General features: G+C 39.8%; 1 pseudogene; it reads right to left on the reverse strand.

Annotated features, from left to right (window-relative positions):
* Window positions 1–23,939: 23,939 nt before the first annotated feature.
* On the reverse strand, window positions 23,940–25,004 carry LOC109454610 (methylglutaconyl-CoA hydratase, mitochondrial; annotated as a pseudogene).
* Between the last annotated feature and the right edge of the window lie 1,007 nt (window positions 25,005–26,011).

Raw genomic sequence — 26,011 nt, forward strand, 5'->3', positions numbered from 1 at the left:
GAAGCCCCTTTCTTCTCTGTTTTCTGAGAGCATGTGGTTTGGTTTTTACTAATTTTCTGAAAGTCTTATAGACCCAAATCCGACCAGAAGACCATCTAGGTAAGGATTACATCTTTATAACTTCTGCACATGGTACTTGGTCGCGTAGAAGGTTCTTAATACTTGGTGATTGATTTGCCTGAATGGGGAATAAAACACTCTGGAAATAGGGTACAGGGTCAACCCTTTCAAAAGAATAATGATCTATACAAGGCTATGACACCTTTTTAAAATAAAATAATTTCCTTTATTTAATATAACACAATTATCATCATCATTATTTTTATTATTATTATTTGCCAAATAAAACACATCTATCCTGAAGCCAAGAAAAGCAATAAGGCTAGTGACATGCTTTGAGTGCTTTTATTAGTCAGAACACTGGTCTATTACATGCTTAAGTCTTTAATATGCATGAAACAATATTCTCTGATGCAACAAATGATTACAGAAATATATTAAAGCATTCATTCTGAATGGAAATACACAGACAAGGTAATTCCCAAGGCTCAGAGCAACTGCAAGGAGGAATATAAGCTGAAGTAGGTCATTTCTCCCCAGAGAATTTCTATGGAGATTGCTTTCAATTTTGGGTTTTGAATCTAAGAAGTTGTGGCATAAAGAGTTGAAAAATAAGGTTTCTGCTTTGTTCACATGCCAGCTCTGGTTAATTTTTTTATTTTCTTGTGGGTTTTCTTTAAGGGTGGGGTAAGAAAAATGTATTTTTTCTCTTATGAGAACCACTCAATATCATTTTCATCACAAGGCCAGTTTGTTGTCAAAAAGCTGGGAGGCTACTTGCCATCCCAGACCATTAGCTAGTTAGGGGCCTTGGCGAAGCTGCCTGACCTTTCTGAACCTCGGCTTTTTTGTATTTCAAATAGGGACAATAACATTTTCTTTGTTTACCCCAACTGGAGTGGGACTGGGGGTAAGGGGGTTGAATAAAATAAGAAATTAGAAATTTTCAAAGCAAATTCAAAGACAAGGCATTAAAAAATGTGGTTGTTCCCACAGTTTGGGCTGCCCCCAAACTGAATTTGTGAACACCTATATTAAACCATGAGACTAGCACCAGTATATGCTTAATGCAGGCTTCAATCCAAATCTGCTTGGCTTATCTACAGGGAGAATTATTCTGGGGCTAACTAGCACCCTTGACTGGGAATATGAGTTCCTGAATTGTACTCTGCTTTCAGCCAATCAATCAACAAATACAGAGGGTGCCAAAAAAATGTATACACATTTTAAGAAAGGAAAACTGTATTAAAATTGTAATACTCATTATATACTGATAACAAAAGATGAATACAAGTCACGTTTGATGTCCGCAATGACAAGAGATGCTCAAAGTGGTTACCATCAGTGTCCAGACACTGCTGATTATGGTGAACTACTGCTTGAGCAACGTTGACCAAAGTGTCCACTTGTATACATTTTTTGGCACCCCCAGTAGATATTGATTAATACATTTGCAGGCAAGTAGGGTGGATACTGTACAGAGCTTTCCCAGCATCCAAAACCATAATGCATATTTGAAGACATATGGCATGTACATACGTCAAGTTAATTAAGAATCCACCCAATATAATTGTGTGGGAGTGCGTTGGGAGGGGTCAGGAGGCTGTAGGAGAAAAGCACTTGAGCTGACACCAGGAAAGACAATGTATTATTTTGTGAGTGCTGTCCTAGCAGAGCCCACAGACTCAGTGGCTTAAACAACAGAAATTTCCACATAGTTCTGGAGGCTGGTAATTGGAGATCGAAGTGTCAGCAGGGTGGGTTTCTTCAGAGGCCTTCTCATGTGTCTGCATCCTAAACTTCTCTTCTCATAAGTACACCAGTCACTGTGGATTAGAACCCACCTTCACGACCACCTTTTAACTTAATCACCTCTTTAAAGTCCCTGTCTCCAAACATGGCCACTTTCCAAGCCACTGGGGGGTAGCGCGTCAACATATAAAGTTTGGGGAACACAATTCAGCCCATAACGGGTATAATTCAGATACTTAGAGGAAAAGGAGGGAAGGCATTCCAGGCAGAGGGAAGGTTCAGACACAGAAAGGTGCGTGGGCAGGCAGGGACCGTGAGTAAACCAGGATAATTTTCTTCACGTTAGTGATGTACTTCACAGTCACCAGAATACATTGTTTCATTTAATCCTCACAACGCTCCTAAATGAGAGATTATTCTTTGAAAACTAGAGAACTAATATTTAAGTGGCTTGTCTCCCACCTCGATACTCAAACTTAGTGTGCTTGGGGGATCTTGTTCCAGAGCACATTCTTATTCATTAAGTTCGAAGCAGTGGAGCCTGAGAATCAGCATTTCTAGCAAGCCTAAGTGGTACTGAGTTCAGGCTGCTTGTCTGCAACCACACTCTGAGTAGCCAGGGTGCAGGGGACAGTAGAGCAGAGTAGTAGAAGATTATGTTTTAAAAGAATACGATGGGAACGGCCTATGAGTTCATACTTGACTGTGGTGTTGACTCTGTGGTCTCTGATCATGAGTTAGATATAATCTTGCAAAAATCAAACAGTAGTGATAGTGTCCCAATTCGTTAAAAAAAAATGAATTAGGGTTTTCTCAATTAAAAAATTCATCTCATAAAACTTCCTTTAAAAGCTTAACACTTAACTACAATAAAAATACAAACAGAACGAAACTTCCAGGAAAAAAAAAAGGAAATAGTCAATCATGCTTAGTTTAACAATATGTTCTTAAGAAAGATGTGCTCACATCCGTGATTTTTGTATTATACACAATAGAATATCTTCCTCCTACATATATTATTCTTAGTATATTTATTGGAATATATTATTACTCTATGGTACTCTTCACATAGCATCCAGACTTCTAAGTGAACGAGCTGGAAATGACTGTAGAAAAAGGAAGACCACTGAGGGTTGTCCAGGGTGTGAATATGGGTGCTGATGCAGGATGAGTGAAAGGAGAAAGGAAGGTTGAAAGCAAAAGAATTCAGCTTGAAATTATGAACCTCTGAGCAAGACTAGTAATAAAACGCAAAGGGTAGAGGCTGATTAGGGGCCTGAGCTCAGCTGGACAATGTTACAGGCCTCGTGTTTCATAGGTATGAATGGAGTACCAACTGGTCATGCTTATCAAGAGGCCTCATTTAAGAAACTGATGTCAGGGAAAACTGCTTCATAAGGTTTTAAGGTATATTAACAAATCCTGGTTAGAATTAACCTGGGAAATGAACATAGTAGAAATATCCTTGTAAAACTGCTCTCTGAATCACTATTTCCCTAAGATAGGCTCCATAGAAAAAGGGGCACGAGGATTCTGAAGAGGTATCTTTTTCAAATCCAATAAATTTGGAAAATGTTAGTTACTATAGCCCTTGTTTAGAGATCTGAAATGCACATTCAGTTATTTAAAGTTCTGAGAATCCCACCATTAACAAATAAATACTCTGAAAGCTTTGTTGAGCTCTAATACAGCATTTCCTTAATTTACCACCTAAGTCTTTTTTTATAAACACCCTACTAATATCAAGGTTAAATAGTGTTTTGAGGAACATATCTTAGAAAACACTGCTCTACATCAACTAGCTGAACAAATATTTTATTCTCTGTAGTTTGTAAACTCTTAGGTAATCCCTCTACTTAATGATATGGGAGAGAAATTCACCATTTTCTAAAATTTTTATCAAGACATGGACCCAAACTTATGAATCTCAAACTCCTCACACTGGTAATAGATGCTTCTGTTGAATTTCTGGTCAGTCAGTCAGCCATTTATCATTCATCACATAGGTATTGAACTTCTGTGCAAGGCACTGTCCCAGGCACTTTGTTGGCATCTGGTAAATGATAGCCTCTGTGTTCAAAAAAATCTAGAAGGAAGAAGAGAAGACTAAATAACTATAACCAGGAGAACAAGAGAGGAAAGAAGAAAGATGATGTGGTTTTGGAAAGGAATAGATCACAACACTCAAGAGGATCAGAAAAGACATTTGAATGGGAAGATTTTAATAGATGGAAATTGGAGGTAGGTGACAAGTAATCATATATCACCATCCAAAACTAAACACTTATGAAAGTGAAAAGGGATACCATTGACAATTACTCCAGGAAAATAGACATAAGCTGGCCAGTGTAGGTTAGGGGGAAGAAATGAGTCAGACCCTCTATTTGCAGAGACGGCTGGGAAGGGCAGAGGATGGGGAATGGACCATCCAGACCAGACCATTAGGCAGGTAATCTGGACCCAACTACCTCTGGACCTCATCTCCTACACCTCAGTCTCCACCCACGCCACTGCCCCCAGACACACCAAATAAGCTCTTCTCGGGGTCTTTGCACTTGTGTTCCTCAGATGTCCACATGGTTAATGCCTTCATTTCATTCATGGCCAAATAAAAAGTCCTTCCGTTGATATGTCACCAAAAGGAAGTGATGTGCTCTCACTTCTAGTTTAAAAGGATCGTTGTGACTACCATGTGGGAAGTAGGCAGGCCAGAGTGGAAGCAGAGATCCAAAGGGGGAGTCAGTGCCGCAGTCCAGGTAGGAAATAAAAGATTTACTCAAAGAAGATGGTTTAGCAGCAGCGTGTAAGAAATGAAGAGCGAGACCAGTTGGGAGGCTTGGCTCATTTAGACAAGAGGGATTGAAACCTGAATTAGGATTGTGAGAATGACAATGGGCAAATGAAAGGGTAGAAGTGACAGGCTTGGCACCTGGTTGTCCATAAGAGAAAGGAAAAGTGGGGAGTTTAAAATATCACTGAGACAACACCCTCCAAATTGTGTTCCTGAGAAATGCTTCTCAGAGAGATATTTCTAACGGTTGGTCAAATCCACTGGGGAAACACTTGTGTTCCACACATCTTCTTAGAGAGTCATGGCACACAGGAGGAAATTCAAGGTTATGAGGAGTTCAGCTGTACACACACTTTTTTATTTGATTTGCCTTTACAAATTTAACAGTGGAACTTAAAAAAACAAAACAAACTAACACCTATGAACACCCTGCTAGAGCCATAGTCTACCAGCTAGCTAGAACTAATAAGTAAATTTTCACCAATTTTTCAAGGCACAATCACTAGTAGCTTGAAATCAACTATTGTGGGACTATTTACATTGGGACTTAGCAAACCACTGCCTAGCTGTTTTTGTACAACTGAGGTCAGAATGCTTTGTATAGTTGAAAAAAGTTAGAAGATAATGACATATTATATGACAAAATTATATGAAATTCAAATTTCGGTGAACATAGATAAAATTTATCGGAACACAGCCATGCTTATTCAATTGTCTATTGTCCATGGCTGCTTTCACTTACAGCAGCAATTAAGTTATAATTTTCAACTGCATGTGAGGTCACAATATAGATATTGTGGCCTAACCTACATTGGGCAGCTTATGGTTATTTTCCTAGAGAAATTATCAATGACATCCCTTTTCACTTTCATAAGTGTTTAGCTTTGGATGGTAATATAGGATTACCTATCACCTACCTCAATTTCCATCTATTAAAATCTTCCCATTCAAATGTCTTTTCTGATCCTCTTGAGTGTTGTGATCTATTCCTTTCCAAAACCACATCATTGTTCCTCTTTCCTCTCTTGGTCTCCTGATTATAGTTATTTAACCTTCTCTTCTTCCTTCTACATTTTTTGAACACAGAGACTATAACTTACCAGATGCCACAAATTGCCTCTAACCCCGGTGATATTCAAGGGTCAACTACAGTTGCAGCAGAGACCACGTGACCTGGAAGCCTAGAATATTTACTATCTGGTCCTTTATAGAAAAAGTTCGCCAACCCCTAATTTACATCATGGAAACCAACAAATACTGTAAATCAGGGTTTTCGGGTGGGGGCATTTACCATTACAGCACTAGAATATGCTCTTCTGAGATTTCTAGCTCAGGTGATTGGGGACATATGGTACTGCCATGAAGAGAAATATGAGAATGATGACTTGGTTGGGGAGCAATGTGATAATTTTGATCTGCATTATGACAACATTATGCTGCTGGGACTAGAAATAAAATTTGGGGGACCACTCACACAGAGGTGATAGTTAAGGAAGTATAAGACAAGGAGATCTGAGGGCAAAGCTCTGAGTCATACCAATACTTGGGGAGTTTGGTTGAGAAGGAAGAAATAAAAGGATACAAGGAAAACCAGGTGCCTTTAGTTCATGTGTGAGAAGTGTTTGAGGGGATGAGAAAATCTGTCAGATTTAGTGATCAGGTAGTATTTTGAACCACCTTTCAAGACAAATGAAAAATAATGAAGTGAAGTCAGCAGGCATGGACTGGACTGCTTTTGTTTTTCTTTTTGTTTTTCAAGAAATGGACAAGCAGTGATGACAACTTGAAGAAGAAGCTGAATTTAAAGAAAAAAACAACAAAACAAATATTCAGTTGTGGGGATACCTGAGTTTGCTTGAAGTCTGAAAGGAAATTGTTCATGGAAAAAAAGTGATAAAGTTTGTATCTATGAGTATATTATGATCCACAAAATAAAGACTGCCCCAGTGGCCCAGCTCATGTCACAGATCTAAACCTAAACCAGCCTGCACTTATAGGAAACACCTATCAAGGATACCGAACATAATCTAGTCACAATTCTCCAACTCAGTTTTAGCTAGCTTACCTTACCCTGGAAAATAGGGTCTGCGTCTGCTAGCCTTGTAAGGAAATCCCCAGCTTCCTAGCCAATTATGCCTTATTTTTGCATTGCCTCTTCTAACACTCTGTAAAACTCACTCTTACCCAAATTCCCTGGGAAAGAGGCTCCACTGCTTGTGAGGGACTGCACTCTCCTATCCATGGATTGTTTTCCCTTGGATAAAGGACATCAAACTCATTACTAAATTGTCTTAGCTTTGTCATTTGACAGAAGTAACTTGAGGAAGCCAGACTGATGAGACAAATGATAGAACAGTCTTGGGGACAATGGGAACAAGATCAACATGAATGGTGGTGGGGTCAATTTTGGAAAGCAGACACTCCTTCCTGAGACAGGAAGGAGAGAAGAAAGGGAGGGAAATATAAACAAAGCCAGAAGTAGAGAAGGTTGGTGTTAACAACATCCACAGGATTTCAAAGGAATGACAGGTGAAGGATTTGTAGAGAGGGCAGAGGTGAGAAGGCACCTTGGAGGTCAAAGTGAATGGGGATTGTGGAATAGCCCCAGTGCTCACAGGGAACTTATGTACCACATTATATATTGTTATCCATTCCAGAATGCAAGCCCAGTTCTCAACCCAGTGTGTCACATTTGTGTATAAATATCTGAAAGACCCTCCTTCCTGGGAGAAGGAGGGACAGGAAGCAACAAATGCTTCTTGATTGATTTTCACAAATTCATCAAAATTAAGACTTTAGGCTGAATAAGCTAATCAATCTATCAGTGACAGGCACCAGGCTGGGCTATGAAGCTACAAAGAGAGAAATACACACAGTCTCCACCCTCAGGAAGCTTACAATCTAGCCAAAATCTGAGCCCAAGCATTTGCTCAGGTATTCATTGGTTTACCACAGAATTAGTGTACTATAGATAAAAGCCACAAGCGAAACAGTACACAGAAACAGCATTTGTGAATCACTGGGTGGCGAAGCTGGACATCGTAGCATATGGACCGTCTAGACTGTATTTTTGACTATATTTTTATTAGATATTAAATAATGGTAAGTTAAATTACTTGATTTGCATTGCAACTCATCACAGCTATTTTTAAATACACTCTTTGCAAAAGCAGTCATACCATTGCTCCGCCAACCCTCTCCGTTGTAAATTATTTCTCTGTATGTGTTTCCTCATTGCACAGTACAAAAGTTAAACTAAAAATAGCCCTAAGAGTGAATCATGAATTAAGATTGACTATAAGGTGTCTTTTGATTTGAAAAATGTCATTAATCTGGGTCATTAATTACATATTAAAATAAATGAGAATCTGTCCAAATATATCCTTTTCCAAAAAATATTTGGCAAATAAGAAAACTGCAGATGTAAAGTTTAAAATGTGAATTAAAAAAATAGTGAAAAACACTTACAACATTAGTCTGTAATGACAACTAATTTCTAGTTAATCAAAGACCCACTCTCCTTTTCCTCTCAGTGAGAAAATGAACGTGTTACCTATTTTTTAAAGAAAACTATTTTAGACACACTATAATATAGACGGGGACCTACCCAGTTTGGGGTGCACCCATTGTGTATATAATCTAAATCGTTGTATGTTCAAGTAGCAACCCTTTAGGATCTTCCCAGACTAAAATAAAACATGAATTAAATACTGTTGAGATAACAAAATTGCTTTTTATATTCATAAGTTGAATCCCTCTGGGGTACTATTGTCAGTGACTTTACAATTGTACTTTCTGAGGTAGAAAGGTATAACTTGTGTTTCCACCTGGGTTTATATCAGGGTTGAAAATAATAATAGTAATAGTAATAATAATGACAATGATGGCAGTGATGATGGCTTCAGAAATGTCAAGTACTCCAGCATTCTTTGCTCTGTTCTAAGTTGTTTAAGAGGCGGTTCCTCTGTGTTTGTGGTTTTGCAGTCAAGATCTATCACCTAGTGTGGTCAGTTGCCTTGTCAGTTACCCACACACAATGTGCGTGCGCTCACACACACACACACACACACACTTACATACACACACACAGAAACAAATGAGTTCCCCACACTTCATTCACGTCAGAACTCAACAGCTTGAGTAGCACAAATATTCTGCAGTCACTCATGAAAAGAAATTTTTAATAATAAATATCTAACAATTAATGGGCTGGTAGCTGCAATTGTCTTCAGGGCATACTATCTAATTTCCTTGCAATGTTTCATATCCTTACTTTTCACGCTGCAACAGTCTATCATTAAAACCAAATGCAGGTTTCTATCACTTTTATTTATTTTTCAAATCAACTTATAAATCAGTGCCAGGCCTTGTTACAGATGAGTTCCAATAAATTATCGGCTGTGGACAAATTCTGAATGTTAAACACTTCCTTTCTCCTCCTCCCGCCCTTCCTTTCTGTCTGTCTCTTTCTGTCTTTTGTTTTTCCTCTCTCCTGCTCTGAGAGACAGGCTTTACCGCAGCCCCCTAGGCCTGCATACCTCACTGGCTGTGCTTTGGGTACATAACATAGAGCCCTTAGTACTTAATTATTTAAATAATGCAAAAAGACATTTATTTTTCAGAGAAAAATATCAATATAAGAGACAAGAGTCATTTTACAGTCCTTGGGAAATTTACCTTTCTGAATTTCAAAAGTGAAAGCCTTCTTGTTAGAGGCTTTATACATCCTCCCAGCAGCCTGAGACTGAAGACCTGAGGTCTATTTTTCACAGATGTCAGTCTGCTAAGCAACCCATCTACTTTTTCCAAACTGTCCTGTCACCTCCAAGATGCCCTTTGGCATCCCTGGAAGGATTTAGGTCACAATGTCTGGGTTTCTGCTGTCACTGATACTGGGTCTGCAGGACATACAGGAAACATGAGACACCCTTGCTGTAAGACTAGGGAACAAAGGTTCTAAAGAGACACGGTCTGTTATGATAACCCGTGACTGTCACATGCTCAGTCACACTCATACACATGTTCACAAAGCGTGTCTGAAATACTCATGTCTTAGGCTGAAAACAAAGAAAAGCCCTTTAAGATCCTTAAAGCAGCAAGACCCTTTAATAAAAGCCGTTGTTAAAGTTGCCCACCTCATTGCACAGTAAGTAGATAGTACAATGCATTGCACTGCATTATATGTCTTTGCCATAATTGTGACTGCTGATCTATTTTATAGCAAGTAAGACAATGAAGCACTTTCACGATAGTGGTCATTTGACAAACTCAAGAAAGCTCTCTGAAATGTCATTTGTAAATTCTGATCTTCCAGTAGTTTCCTGGAATAGACTTGTAATATTCTGTTTCTCAAGGTTTAGCAAGGTCTTCTCCCTGGAAATGTATAGCAACCTGGGGATAAGGACCATCTGAAAAGCTGAGGCCTGGACAGTGATCCTGGCAGGTTGGGGACAGGCCCCCAAATATAGTCCTGGCAACACCTAGGAGATGTGAGGAGCAGTGCAAGATGCCCTCTGCCTGTCTTCCACAGGGCTGGGGCTGCCTTTGGGAGCGTCACAAGCTTGAGTGAGAGTGTTGCATTCAGAAGACCGTCGTTCAAATGAACATATGCACCTGGGAGGGATGATCCTGCCATGTGGGGCCTCTTTCTTCTTGCCTGAAGAATGCTGCCCATACCAGCAGTTATCTTTATTTTGTTCTTTCTGCTAATGTGTGCCTCCTTGGAGGCAGAAAATGTGCTTATTAATTTCTGTTTTCTTCATAGAACCTTAACTCCATGTCTTGGCATATGTGGTGTTCAATATAGGCCTGGTAGGAATTTCCAGTCAAAATGGCAGAGTAAATAAATGCTGTGCTTGCCTTCTTTCATGACCACATCAAAATTACAACTAACCTACAGAATAACCATCATTCAGAATCACCTGAAGTCTAGCTGAACTGAAGCCCTACTACTAAGGATATACAAAAGAAGCCACCTCGAGACTGGTAGGAGGGGCAGAGATGCAGAACGGGCTAGTCCCACACTCACATGTGACCATTAAAAATCGGGAGGGATTTCTTGGCTGTGGAGGTTTCCCCTGAGGAATGAGGGGTCCCAACCCCACTCTAGGCTCCCCAACCCAGGGTTTCAGTGCCAGAGAGAGAAGTCCTCATAACTCCTGGCTGTAAAATCCAGTGGAGACTGCGGCTGGGTGAGACAGAGTGCAGCTAGAGTCCCAGGTGATCTTCTTAAAGGGCCCCACATGGACTTACTCACTGAGGGACTCACTTGCTCTGAGCTCCAGCACTGGGCAGTAGCTGGAAAGGAGCCAGGGACATATAGGGAAGAACTGAATTGGCTGGAAGCAGGGTGAGGGCTGGAGGAGCAACTTTCTCCCAGTCAGAGTGCTGGTAAAATCCATTGTTTCTTTGTTGAGTCCTTCTCCTGCAGATGTGGGCAGCTGCCATATTTGAGTCTCTATCAACCTAGCTAACACCATTCCTTGCTGTCCACCATGATTCTCTGAGATCCTGCCCCACCCAACTTGCAGGCCCACTCAAGTCATTTCCAATTGCATTTCACACAAATGACCTGTTGCTGCTCATGCTGCAGACTTTCCTAAAATCTATCAAAAGTTCACAAACCCCAAACAAGTAGCATCCGGCTTCGGTGTGCCCTATACATCTTGCTGAGCAGCCCCAAGCCCAGAACTAGCAGCAGCTGGTCTTGTTCATGGTTTGGCCTGTTGAGGAAACTCCAAGCTTAGTGCAGGTGACAACCATCTTCAGATTACTTTGTAACTCATAAAAGTGACCCCAAGCAAGGCATAGACTGCTCCTGAACTTGGCCTGCAGAGGGAGCTTCTTAGGAGTCCCTATGGCTGGCATGCCTTGTGTCCTGCTTTGAACCAAGCTGGAGCAACACCCGGCTGCCTCCAAAAATGACACACCCAAAGGGCAGACTGGGAAAGCACCGAATCCTGCTAAAGCAAATTCTGCTCCACGGGGTCAGCACCTGCACATCAGCTCTTCCACTCTAATCATGGCCAGTCCTCACAACCAATCAACCTGAGGGTGAATCCCTCTCATTGATGTGCAAACAGCAACAAAGGCTCAACTACAACCGGAGGGCACACAACCCAAACAAGGGACACACCCAGAGCACCTGGCTCAAGTGACCAGGGAGACTGCACCACTGGGCATACAGGACACATACTACATAAGACCACTCTAGTAAGACTGGGAAACATAGCAGCCCTACCTAATACATAGAAACCAACACAGGAAGGCAGCTAAAAATGGGGAGTCAAAGAAACATGTCCCAATGGAAAGGACAGAACAAAGCTCCAGAAAAAGAACTAAACAAAATGGAGACAAACAATCTATCAAACACAGAGTTCAAAACACTCCCAGAGTTCAATGATCTCAGGGAGAACTTCAATAATGAGATAGGAAACATAAAAATGGAGATAGAAAATATAAAAAACAACCAGTCGGAAATAAAAAATACAATAACTGAAATGAAGAATACATTAGAGGGAATCAGCAGTAGATTAGATGAAACAGAGGACCGAATCAGTGATTTAGAAGAAAATATCCAGACAGAACAGCAAAAAGAAAAAAGAATCTCCCCCCCTCAAAAAAAAAAAAAAAAATGAGGATAGTTTAGGGGGCCAACTGGGATAACATCAAATGCACCAGCATTTGCATCATAAGGGTACCTGAAGGAGAATAGAGAGAGCAAGGAATTGAAAACCTATTTGAAGAAACTTCTGTAATGTAGTGAATAAAATAGACATACAAGCCCAGTAAGTACAGTGTCCCAAACAAGATGAACCCAAAGAGGCCCACACCAAGACACATTATAATTAAAATGCCAAAGTTTAAAGACAAGGAAAGAATCTTAAAAGCAGCAAGAGAAAAGCAGTTAGTTACCTACAAGGGAGCTCCCATAAGACTATCAGCTGATTTCTCAACAGAAACTTTGCAGGCCAGATAGTCTCGCCTCTCTTTGGAGAGAAAAAATATCTTCTGCCTTTAAGAAACTTTGCAGGCCAGAATGGATTGGCACAAAATATTCAAAGTTATGAAAAGCAAAGACCTACAACCAAGGGTGCTCTACCCAACAAGACTATCATTTAGAATCAAAGGACACAAAAAAAGCCTCCCAGACAGAAAAAAAAAAAAAAAACTAAAGGAGTTCATCACCACCAAACCAGTATTACAAGGAATGTTAGAAGGTCTTCTTTATGATGGGGGAAAAAAAAAAAAGATAAAAAATATGAATAATAAAATGGCAATAACTACATACCTATCAACAATTACTTTAAGTGTAAGTGGATAAAATTCTCCAATCAAAAGACATACGGTGGCTGAATGGATAAGAAAACAAGACCATTACATATGCTTCATACCAGAGACTCATTTCAGATCAAAAGACACACATAGACTAAAAGTATAGGGGTGAAAAATGAGATTTCATTAAAAAAATACAAGCTAGCACACCAATACTTATGCCACACAAATATGACATCCTGAGGCCGAGGGCGGCGAAACTAGAAATAAGCTTATAGGATGTTCATTGTTATTTAAATACTCAGTGACTCTGTCTCCCCTGCTCCCAGGGAATTTGAAATGACTACAGCAATGCACTGGAGGAGTCGTAGGGATGAAACTAAGTAGTAGATGCTGGCTTAGAGACAAACAGCAGGGCTATCTGTGAAATCACATAGAGCTGTTACTGAAACTTGCAAACATAAAACTATACCTTTGGATTTTGTCTATAACTCCCATGGGTGGGGGGGTGGAATAACATAACAATCCATTGAGGAGACCAAATATAGAGTTTGAGAACTTGATAACAAAATAAGAGGACAATAATCAAGTTTTGGTAGTGTGGTAGATACAATAAGTGCAACAAAATTTTCTAGAAGGTCAATATCAGGGCTAGAATAATCATGGAAGAAATGTGACTTGGGTTTTGTGTAGGGAACTTAGCTTAGGAGAAGGAGCAGAGCATAATAATAATAACAATAGCAATCCCAAATTAAGTGATTGAGAGGAGAGCAATGTGCCAAGCATTACACCACATTCTTCGGTATTCACAGCCCTATTATGTATGTGTTATCACGATCCCCACTTTACAATTAAAACACCTGAATATTAGAGTTGTTGGGGTCATAAGTGGTAGAGCTAGTTATCAAACACAGGGCTGCCTGTCTACAAAACGACATAGCTTGGCCACTGAGCTGCAATGCTTCTGGGTGTAGAGTATGGACTTTGCTGACAAATAAGCTTAAATTTGTATCTCACCTCCAGCCCTGCTGTGGGATTTGGAGAAAGTTGCCAAACCCTTGCTAATCCCCCTCCTCAGGGGATAATTTATCTTATCCTTATTTTACAAGATTTCTAAGAGCCCCCTGTAAAATAAGGATGATACCTCTTTTTCAGATTTGTTCTGAGGATTAATTACGGAAATCCTAAAGTCCTAGCACAGTACCTGACATATTGGGGGCACACGATGCTCATGGACTTTTTCTAGAATAATGTGACCAAGTGGTAGGATTTGATTAGACAGTGGGCAGGAAAGGCAGAAAGGCTGAGGAACAGAGACAGTAGGGGTGAAGAGAGAGAATGACTGCCCAACTAGTACCTAGCTTAGAGAAGCACACAGAAGGCCTGGTGGAGGAAGAGCTGACAGCAAAACGAAGTGAGATCGAGAGGCTGAAGCGGAAGTAGAGACAAAGCTGGGTTCCTGGGCTGGTCTGGAGACAGAGAGAGAAGAGTGCACTCAGAAATATAACCAATGGGTGAATCAAACGTTAGAGAAAAGTCAAGACAAATGACGACAAGGAAGTGGCCATCACATCCGAAAGTGAGGACGTCAGTGGTGAGCTCTCAGAGCAAATTCAAAGTGGAGAGGCAGAAACCATGCTGTGGGGATTTTGAAAGGCACTGGAAGATGAAGTGATGGGTCAGATTTCCAGCATTTAACAGTTCAAAGAAAGATAGAATGCATGAACTCATTTTGAGAAAACCAGATGGTTGCTTATATGCAACCCAGGTGTCACACCTGACTAGGTAACGGGAGCAAAAATCACACCCCCAACATTTGTTGGTGGCTGGTGAGCTCTGATGGAGGTTCTATGCAATTCCAGTCACAAGGCATGTGTAGCAGGGAAGTCACATCATCTGCACAAGTCCGGCATGGCACAGAAAAAGCAGCTGCCTGAGTTCCCTCGTTACTGTCCTAACCTACTAATTTTAATTGAGTACACTGTCATGATTAATATCTATGTAAAGGACCCAGGGCCAAACACCCAGCTGGCAGTGTCTCTGGCAGAAATAGGAGGCATACGTTAATCTTAGCTCCAGAGATGGGAGGCAATGATGTTTTATAAATTAACTCACTAGCACCATCCAAAAATAGAACCAGGAAGAAAAAAATATTTTTTTTAAGTTCAACCATCAAAGAGGCCTTCTGGGTTTATTTCCTTTGAGTGCATACCTTCCTTATCAGGACTGAGGAGCCAAAGTACCTGATTATGGTTTAATATAGGATGGATTTACTGAATTTTCTGCCATGGGCCAGTTCTCCAATGTGTGCAGGAACCCCTAAAGGGTGGTAGGGCTTTGCCGCCTCAAGACTTCCACCATGTTTGACGTGGATTGCCAAAGCAGAAACTGGCGCTCTGGTTGGCTGCTCCACCTGCCTCCACCAAACCTGTGGGAGTTGTGAGCCCAGCAGCACTAGTCCAAGATGATGTCTGCTGTGTTGAGTTCACCTTCATTTCTCAGCAATCTGCATTCATCCACCTTACTAAAAATATAGTTTTTTCACACTTTTGCCATGTGTGTAGTTGAGTGAATAAACTCTCATCTGTCTGTGAGTTTGCAAAGCCAGAGTTGGGACCCTGTCCTCTAACTAGCCTGACATCCTGGGGCTGAGGGCTGTGAAACTAGAAATAAGCCTATATGATGGTCATTGTTATTTAAATACTCAGTGACTCAGTCCCCCCTCTTTTAAGATAATGATGCCCTCACTGGGGAACTTATGAGGAGTGATTAAGGTTCTCTGAAATGGGCTAGGTTTAGTGGTAGGAAGCAGTGTTATTTACTCTGAAATGACTCTCAAACATTCTGTTATATACTTTGAGTGCCATGCCAGAAGATGTGACATCCAGCTTTGAATGCATAGCCTTTATTCAGGAAAAACAAAACGATAACCAAAAACCCCTCTAAACTCTCCATATCCTTCCAGCTCATTTCTGAAGAAGAAGCATCAGTTGTGGAAGCAACAAAAATTCTATAAATTCTAGGACCAGTGAAGGGGCTAGAACCAGGGCTGGAAGTCGAGATGAGAGTGGGGGTAGCAAATTATCAAAATAAATACCTAGCAGCTCATCCTTGTTCTGTTCAATTTCCCAAGAAGACATTCTTAAGAGAACTTTAGTGTTAGCATTCATAAGCAGTTCCCAGGGTTTAATGTGAACACCAGCAACATTCAAAACAGTGTAACAATTTATTGAATATCTACTATGTGCCATGTTCCGACAGAGTCTCGACCTTTATGGGACATTTTATCAATTGGGTAAATATTATGCGTCAAGCAATAGGCAATATGTTAAGACCTGGACCTTTCAGTCTAATGCAGGAGACTGACAATACACAATACACTAATAATTACAAAAATCATCATTTACTTGCATTTGTGTTAATGTTATGAAGGAAAACTACAGTGGACAATAAAAGTGCACCACAGGGGGCTTTACCTTTTTTGGAAGTCGGATAAGGCTTCTCTGATGAAGGGATTGTCTAAGCTGAAACCCAACGAGTAGGAATAGAATGATAGTCACTGTTGCAAGAACGTAGTAAACAAGGGAGAATGGCATAAGGTGAGGCTAGAATGGTAGAATAGTTTAAGATGATCCAGATAGGTCATGTGGACCATTGGAAGACAGATCTTCAGGGCCATTGCAAGGACTTTGGACGTTGGGGTTGAAAAAGAACCATTGAGGGGTTTTAGGCTGAAGAGTGTTTAATCTTTATGTTCCTACAAGATTATTCTGGTTACCAGGTGAAGAATGAACTGGGACTGGGGGGATCCACACTATTTATAGAGATGAGTCAGGGACTCTCTCAGTAGTTAGTACAACTAAGGGACAATGGTGGCAGTGGAGATCAACAGAAATATGTATGTGTTATGAATATTATAGATGTAGAATTGACAGAATTTGGTGACTGATAGGCTAAGGAGGTGAAAAATAGTGCAGAGGATGACACGCCAAATTCTGGAATGAGCACCTGAGTGAATGGTGATGTCATTCACAAAAGTAGAGATGGTGAAAGAAGACCAGGCTGGGAGAACGATCATTGGTTCCATTTTGGACATGTTGAATTTCAAAAGTCTGTACATGGAGTTATTGATCACAAAGTAAGAAATGTGTCTGTAGCTCATTGGAGACGTCTGGGCTGAAGACGCGTTGGAGACTGGGGGCAGTCACTGGGGTGTATGTGGTCACTGAGCCCAATATGATCACTTAGAAAGAACATGGAGCCACGTGTGGAGCCCAAGAGCTCCCACCTTTGGAGGTCGGAGAGAGGACATGGTGCAGGCAACAAAACTGAAAAGGATCGGGCAACAGAGAAATATGGAGAGACAACAGTGTCAGCAAACCAAGGGAAAAATAGTTTGAGAAAGTGGTGCTCAAATGTGTCAAAGGCTTCTTGAAAGTCCAATAATAAGATGAAGACAAGGGTTTTAATCTAGAATTTGTGAACAGGGATAATTAAGAACCTTAAGGAGGGCTATTTTTGTGGGGTGGAAACAGAAACGGTAGACAACTTACAAAATTGATTATGAAAAATTTCAAACCTACAAAAGTAGAGAGACTAGTGTAATGAACCCCAATATACCCAGAACCCAGATTCAATAATTATCAAGATTTTGCCACACTTGCTTCATCTATCCTATTTTGTTGTTTGCTCCTGTTGCTGCTTCCAGAGTATTTTAAAGCCAATCCCAGACTGTGTCTTTTCACTTTCATTGTGCATGTTTGAGGCTTATGTAGAACCATAATGCCATTAACACACCACTGAAAGCAATAATAACCCCTTGGTATCATCCAATACTACGGTCATGTGCAGATTCCCCTGACTGTGTACACCCTTCTATACAAGTATGCTTCACAGTCCAGCAGCGTGGGCGTCACCTGGGAGCTTGTCAGAAAGGCAGAATCTCAGGCTCTTTTTCAGACCAACTGAATCAGAACCTGTGTTTTCCCAGCATTCCCAGGTGATTTGTGTGCCATTAAATGACTTACTATGTGTGCAGTGAAAAGGCACTTCACCATTCCTATCCTTTTTGTAAGTTCCCACTCCTACACATGCATAAGCATATATACGCACATTAGTGACTACATTTACTGGTTTTGTTTTCCTCTCCAACATTTCTCTTTGCATATAAAATCAAATTCAAAGATTAGTATATCTCCTACAAGTTAGCTTATAATTACTTGTTATAAATCTTGCATTTTTAACTCAGTGAACTTATTTTTAAGGAATTAAATGTTCTTCATTCCATCTTTAAAGATGATTTACTAGAGGGGGTGGCCGGTTAGCTCAGTTGATTAGAGCACGGTGCTCTTAACAACAAGTTTGCCAGTTCAATCCTCACATGGGCCACTGTGAGTTGTGCCCTCCACAACTAGATTGAAACAATTACTTAACTTGGAGCTGATGGGTCCTGGAAAAACACAAATAAACAAAATGTTTTTGAAAAGATGATTTACTAGAAACACTGCTTTTTCACTGTTGTACACTCATTTTTTTTTCTTCACTCTACACATATTTGTCAGCATTGATGACTAGTTGCTGTGAGGCATTTGCACTTTCACCTTAATTACCCATGTCATGCGATTGCAGGATGAGTAGTTAAACTGATGGCATCAGCCATGGCTTTCTTTTAATATGAAATTAGAAAAGCCGATACAGGAACTGAGCCTATTCCCACTAGAACCTTGCTTAATCTCAAAAGATTTTACAGAACAATAATAACCCAAAGAATAATCTCCATAGTTCAAGTCTGCACAAAAGGAAAGTTGGTGGTTTCTTCATTTTATTCGGTGTATATGATCATCATACATCTTGGATTTTCTAATCTCTTTACTTTTACCCATGCCATCACCCCTGCTGGAATTACCTACCCTTGAAAACCTCCATCCAATGAAATTCTTTTCGTATGTCAAAACTCAACTCTAAAAGACTTTTGCCAAGAAGACTTTCCTGACCACTCCAACCGGAAGAGTTTCCTCCGTTTTTTGAAACCCTAATTTTTTTTCTTTGACTACCACCTGTCTAGCTTTTCACACATCCTGCCTAATTACCTGTGATCAGAGCATTTCCTGTATTGAAATATCCAGGTTCTTGAAGTCAGAGATTGTATCTTACAAATATTTGTGTCCACTTTCATGCCTACTATATTACAGAATATAGCAGAAGTTCTTGATAAATATTTGTTAAATGGGCAATTCAAACAATGTAAAACACCTTTGTATGTAGTCCAGTGCTGAGTTCTACATTATCTACTTCTCTTTTGCTCTCTCCTACCCTTCAAATTAGTTCTAACCCTCTGTAATCAGACCACATCAGTCAGCCATGAGGGCAAAGCAACCCTTATCCAGAGATCTCTTCACTGTTAGATGGTTAACCAAATTAAAATTTTGTATGTATAGAAGACACTTTTCCATATGTGCTAAAATATTTTAAAGATTATTTCACTTTACCACTAATAGCTCTGGTAGAGACTTTTAAAATTACACACTACCGCCTTTTAAAAGAGATTTGAAATTGCAATGTCATTTGGTTAATACAGAACCCAAAAATGTTTCAGAAATACAGAAACTGTGAGTACATAACTCCGAAAGTTCTTCCAATCTAAGGTTCAACAATCCTTTGATATGCTTAAACCAGACTTGTCATAATCTGACATTCTTAAAAGTCAGATATAGCTCACAGTTGAGAAAATTGATAAAACACATATGACTGGACTGAGCACCAGTATATGTGTTTGTAGATGGCATGAGTACATATAAAATAAAGGTTAAGAAAAAGTGCCTCAAGAACAACTTTACTGTCTGTATAGCATAGGTTTTATATATATACCAGAGGTGCCAAAAAAATGTATACAAGTGGACACGTTGGTCAGCGTTGCTCAAGCAGTAGTTCACCATAATCAGAAGTGTCTGGATGCTGATGGCAACCACTTTGGGCACCTCTTGTAATTGCAGAAGTCAAACGTGACTTGCATTTATCATTTATTGGTATATTGAATATTATAATTTTAATACAGTTTTCCTTTCTTAAAATGTGTATACATTTTTTTGGTACCCACTATATAAATGTATATATATAGTAATATACTCCTGGAGAGACCCTCAAAATGGAAGTGAAGATTATGTACACTGCATAATTAAAATAGCTCTTCAGTTTGGGAATTTGCCAGGTATCTCAGGGCCATTCTAGACAGACTTTTTTTCTATAAATAATAAATTCTTAAGATTTCAATTTTTTTCTACAGAGGAAAAACAAGTAAACAAACATTCATGATGCCATCACACACCTCAGCATGAACAATGAACTTCCTAGCTATCTCCCTCCTCCCCCTAAAAAGCAATTTAATGCACCACTGGAGGTTGCCTATTAATTGGACTAGAAATAAAGTAGCCTGTAAAGGTTGGCGGGGAAAATACAGTGTGTGTGTGTGTGTATGTGTGTGTGTGTGTACATATATAATTATAGACGTATATAATATTTCACCCACAAAGTAAACAAGCAACACTAGCACGTCATTTTCTAATTACAGGGCTGTTTCATAAACTGTAAATGCTAACATGGGAGAGGTAAATCATAGCAATTTAATTAATAAAACAATTTAGACACTTAAACCCATATGTGCCCCTGGGGGTACCACATCAATAACAGAAGCTTGCAGGCATATTTTAGAAATTTTATGCAATCATTTGCAGATCTTGTAGTCAATAATTGCTTCAAACTGCATTAACTCTTCTCTGGCTGTTTGCAAAGAGTGAATTTTCATTTGTTAAGGGTTTTTTTTTTTGTTTTTTTCTCTTCAGATAGTCTCAAGGTCTCTAGGCGTAGAGGAGCACAGAGTTTCTTTCCCTGAGTTAGCAGGACTGGAGGAGGTGAGAGAACCCCCGTCCAGCAAAACAGCAAAACGTAGGAAGTGAGAACACTGAAAAGACAGGAGAAGGATTCTCTCCACTTCCTTCCATTTAAAGGGAGATGTAGAAGATAATGAATGTCAGAGAATGGAAAGTCAGCATTTGAATTTGTACATTTTTAGATCCTCTTTCTCTTTTAGCCTTTTAAAATTATGTCTATAGAACTCTCATGTATTGCTGGTGGGAACTTAAAATGGTAAAGTCACTTTGAAACAGTTTGGCAGCTTCTAAAAAATTAAATATAAATTTACCATATGACCTGCAATTTCACTACTAGGGATTTCCTGTATTCTAAGAGGAGTGGAAATATATGTCTATCAAAACACTTGTACACGAATATTCATAGTGACATTATTCATAATAGCCAAAACAGTAGATACAACCCAAATGGCTATCAGTTGATGAAAATGGATAAACAAAATGTGTATAGCCATATAATGGAAGACTGTTTATCAATACAAAGGAACACAATACTGATATATGCTCCAACATGCTTAAAAACAAGTTAACTGAAAGAAGCCAGACACACAAGACTATATATTGTTTAATTTCATTTATGTGAAATGTCCAGAAAACGCCAAGTCATAAAAACGGAACGTAGATTAGTGGTGCGTGGAGCTAGGCATAAGAACTGGGGTTAACTGTAAGCGAGCATGAGGGATCTTATTAGGCTGATGGAAATGTTCTAAAACTGGATTGTGGTGATGGTTACACAACTCGGGGAATTTCCAAAAAAAATCATTTAATTGTGTGCTTAAAATCAGTGACATTTTTAATACATAATTACTCTTCAATAAACTTATTTTAAAATTGTGCCCAAAATTTTATTGATGTTTCTTATCAATCCTGAAAACAAGAAGGAATTTGTATTGAATTATATCCACATAAGATAATTAGTGGATTGTAAAGTTTGGTGACTGCCCAACACTAAGCCTAAACAAATGTGTCTTTTTGTAACTGTGGTTATCACTGGTACAATTTGTATATACTCAGATCCCCAGTTACCAAACGATCCTTCTTTCAACTTTTGCAATCCCCATCAGAGAGATAACAAACTGTTATCATTGAGCATTTACTGTATTATGCATGTATATGGTATTAACTTCTTAATCAATGTAATAATCCTTATACGACACTTTAACATTCTTATTTGCACAGGAGTCACTTGAGGCAAAGAAAAGCTGAATCATTTGCCCAACTTTCTCAGTAAGTGACGGAACTGGGATTTGAACACCTTTGAATCCAGGTTGCACTCTGACTTGTCCCCATCACTGATCCCCCATAGGGGCTGAGTTCTCTCTTCTGAAATCTGAGATCAGTCATTATCTCTTCATGGGCAGCTTTAAAGGAAGCAAATGCAGACCAAGTGAGTCTTGCTCAAGAGACAGTGTGGAAGTACACAGGAGGCAAATCAGCTGCCTCAGCGGATCACTCTGAAGGACAAGCGCTTTTTCTTCATAAGCCTCGGCAGCGTGTGATTCATTATAATTAACATGTGCTGTTTTTCATAATAAAAAAATCAACTAGAAACACTTTTCCCCCCAAGAAAAGACGTAAACAAGAAAAAAGGCCATAGGCACGCATCAGTTTTTCTGGATATGATTATTTCCAAATTAACCCAGTTTATCATCTTCAGCAAAAAAAACTGAACAACAGTTTTAGCCATGTGACCTATTATTCTGAGAGGTCATCAAAACCTAAAAGAAAGCAGGGCATGAAAAAGACAGCTGAATTTGACTGGAAATGGGACATCTTGTGGACGATGTGAGTCCTGCATTCCCCCAGAACAAGGCTGTTGTTGGCCAACGATGGGTGCCGGGCAGCACTCTGTAAAGAGTTGTGCTTGTGATTTTCCTTAAATGTCTGAGAGGGTCTTCTGAAAATTCTGGCAAATCTATGTTTTTATGTGTATAAGGAATGCCCCAATTTACAAACACATTACAAATGTATTCCAAACATTTACTTATCATTAGCATGGAACCTATTTTAATCTGAAAGCAATAACATAAAATGGTAGTTAGGTTGTCCACAGAGAGTATATATACTGACACAGAGAGGAAACATAGTGATCATGGAAAATGGTGGATAAAGTGCTACTGCAATATCGGTAACTAAAAAACAACAGAATTTTTAAAATTGATACCTATATTTAAAAATTAGATTGAAGACTTACAATTGAGGGTCTTATCATGACCTGAACCTGAGGTGTAATCAGAATGTTCTTGTTATCACTGCATCCTTACATTTTTCTTATTTTTTCACATGTACTGAATCTTCTCCTCCCCTCTCAGTCACCTTCAGTCCTTTACCCCTGCTAAGCTCTGCATCCATCCACCCGTCCATCCATCCATCCATCCATCCATCCATCCATCCATCCATCCATCCATCAGTCCATCTCTCACTTGGCTCCTGTTACAGTGTGAACATTAACAATTTTAGAGTGTCTTCACCAGCACCCCAATATACTGCACCCCCTTATCCTGCTGTGCCCACACAGTATAGGCACTTAATAAATATTAGTCAACTTACTGGATGACTTCCCACCTTGCCACTACCTGTTGGTGGAGAAAGTTATAAAACTGCCTTAATTGAATCCTTTGAAAAATGCTGAAGTCTAATGTTGTCTGAGGTTGCTCTGAAATCCTCCCATTCAACGCCAGGTGACTTATACTGACTTTCCAATCAGAGTATAACACTTTTATACTCAACTCTGTCTACTTTTATTTTATTTGGTATATAGAAATATTTTTTTTCGTATTACAGCACAGTAGGCATACAATCAACATTATTTCCTAGGTTGTGTAATATATAAATTATTCACATAAAAAAAATAAGAACAGAAAGCCTCATATGCAGGAAATACTTTTAAATGTCTGCCCACTTTGAATCTGTGGTTTTGACAGTACACACTACTAGCTTTATAAATCTGAATATGACATGATACACATTGGAACAAAGTACACATATGGACCCAATCCAGACACTTAATTCCGTGTACAGCTAACTCACTCTTCACTTTGGTCATTGGGATTCCAGGTGCTGAGGCATATGTGAATTTGAAAGATACTTCCAGAAGTATATTTATTACACTGGTATTTTAAAGACTTCTGTTTTTTCTATTCTCCTTTATAGCAAGGGGACTTTTTCTCTTTAACAGCTGGAAGACCTTCAAGTCTGTCTTTTGTTGAAATAGTCTGAGTGTAACAAGCTTCTTCTATGGCTAACCCTGTCACTAACTCAACCTCCATCCCTTGATTAATTGCTCATTTTGCCACTTGCACTGCAACAGATCCCTGAGGTTAAAAACTCTCTTGCTAGGTCCACAGTCTTTTGGTGGGCAGCATAGCCCTCCAGGTTCTGTTCTAGAACATGGCTGATCAAACCCACTGCTTTGGCTTCTTGGCCAAGGAGCACACATGCAGAGAACATGAACTCTTTGGCTAGGGACATCCCAATGGTGCGAGGCAGTCATTGTGTTCCCCTTCCACCGGGAACAATTGCCAATCTTGTTTCAACCAGGTCCATTTTTGCTGAGGAAGCTGCTACTCTTACATCACATGCTAACACCAGTTCAAGGCCACCACCTAAAGCGAGTGCATCTATTTCTGTAATCCTTGGCACTGGTAGATTAGCAATTTTATTAATCATTGCTCTTGTTTTGGAGACAAAAAGAACAACTTCACTAGAATTCATTTTGACTCTTTCCTTAAGGCCAGCACCAGCACAGAATACCCCTGGGACTTCACTACTGACTATTAGGGTCCGCACTTTCTTGTCAGATTTTAAAGCATCCACAACTTTTGAGAGCATTTTTATAAGATTTTTACTGAATGAATTTTTGGCATAAGCTCTGTTTATTCGAAACAACACAGTTCCTCGTTTCTCCTCCTTCAGGTACAATACCCGCAACTCGTCCTCCATCTTCACCTTAGAGCTGTAGCAGTATTGCAGGGCTACCCAGATCACCAAGCCAAGTGGCCACCAAGTGGGCACAGCTTGCCTGCAGGGGCCCAATGTGCCAGATGTCGCTGCCGGTGCTGCTGCCATGTTATCTGTTTGCGGCGTGGACCTAACCCTGTCTACCTTTAAAAAATACCAACTCCAGGCTCCATTCCAGACCAATTATTAAACCTGAAATATGTTGAGGTCAGGACCAACGCACCTGCATATGTAAAACTCCCCAAGAGATTCTTATGTGTCCCCAAGTTACCAAAGCTCATATCCCATTTCCTTCTTCCTCATTGAGTAGTAAGAGAAACAAGATAGGTCCTCCTGTGTTACTGAAATGATGACAGATATCTGGTATATATTTCTTCAGTTTCCCTCTTCATTCTACTAGAATGTCTTTTTAGAGCAGAACTAAGCAAACTTGTTTCTATCAAGGGCCAGAGAGCACACATTTTAGGCTTTCAGACTAAGAGACAATATCTTCAACTCTTCCAGCAGCTGTTATCACTCTTAAATATTTTATATTTAGATATGTAAAAACCACTGTTAGCTTGTAAGCCATACAAAAACAGGCAGCAGCCATAGTTGGCCAATATCTATTTTAAAGTCACTGATGATATCTTAATTGACAAGTCCAGGGGCTTTTTTAAATGTTTTATCCACCTTGACCTTTTTGCAGCCCTTGATACATTAATCATCCTTTCCCTTTTAAGGCTTGACTTTCGTGTCATTAAACCATGTTGGTTTTCCTACCTCTATCCTATTCTTTCTCAGTCCGACTCAGCAGTTCCTGCATTGTGCATATGCATCTGTATGCATATGTGTGCATATGTATGTGTGTGAGCCTGTGTATATGTCTCTGTGTATGTGTGTGTGGAGGGAGGGACGTCTGTCCCATGCTGCTGGCCCAAGCTGCTCCTACAGCCATGGTGTCAGTCAGGCTGGAGATATATTAATACTTTTTTTTTTTTTTTTAACCAAGTTGTTGCTCATCACTGAAGCTTGACAATGCTGGCCCCAACTGCTCCTCACATAGACTGCTCTCATCTAACTGTGCCACCCCTGCAAAGTAGGAAGAACAGCTCTGATTCCCTCTGTAGTATTCACTACAACCTAAGGCTGCCAGACCCAGGGTTTACCGCTCTGCCTAATTGAAACCCAAGGCGATGGCAGTACAATTATAATTCACCAGAACAGCGGTAGTAGCTCATGCTTCCATAGTATCCCATGCTGCCAGAGT

Source organism: Rhinolophus sinicus, linkage group LG06, assembly GCF_036562045.2.
Source record: "Rhinolophus sinicus isolate RSC01 linkage group LG06, ASM3656204v1, whole genome shotgun sequence".
NCBI classification, from domain to species: domain Eukaryota; kingdom Metazoa; phylum Chordata; class Mammalia; order Chiroptera; family Rhinolophidae; genus Rhinolophus; species Rhinolophus sinicus.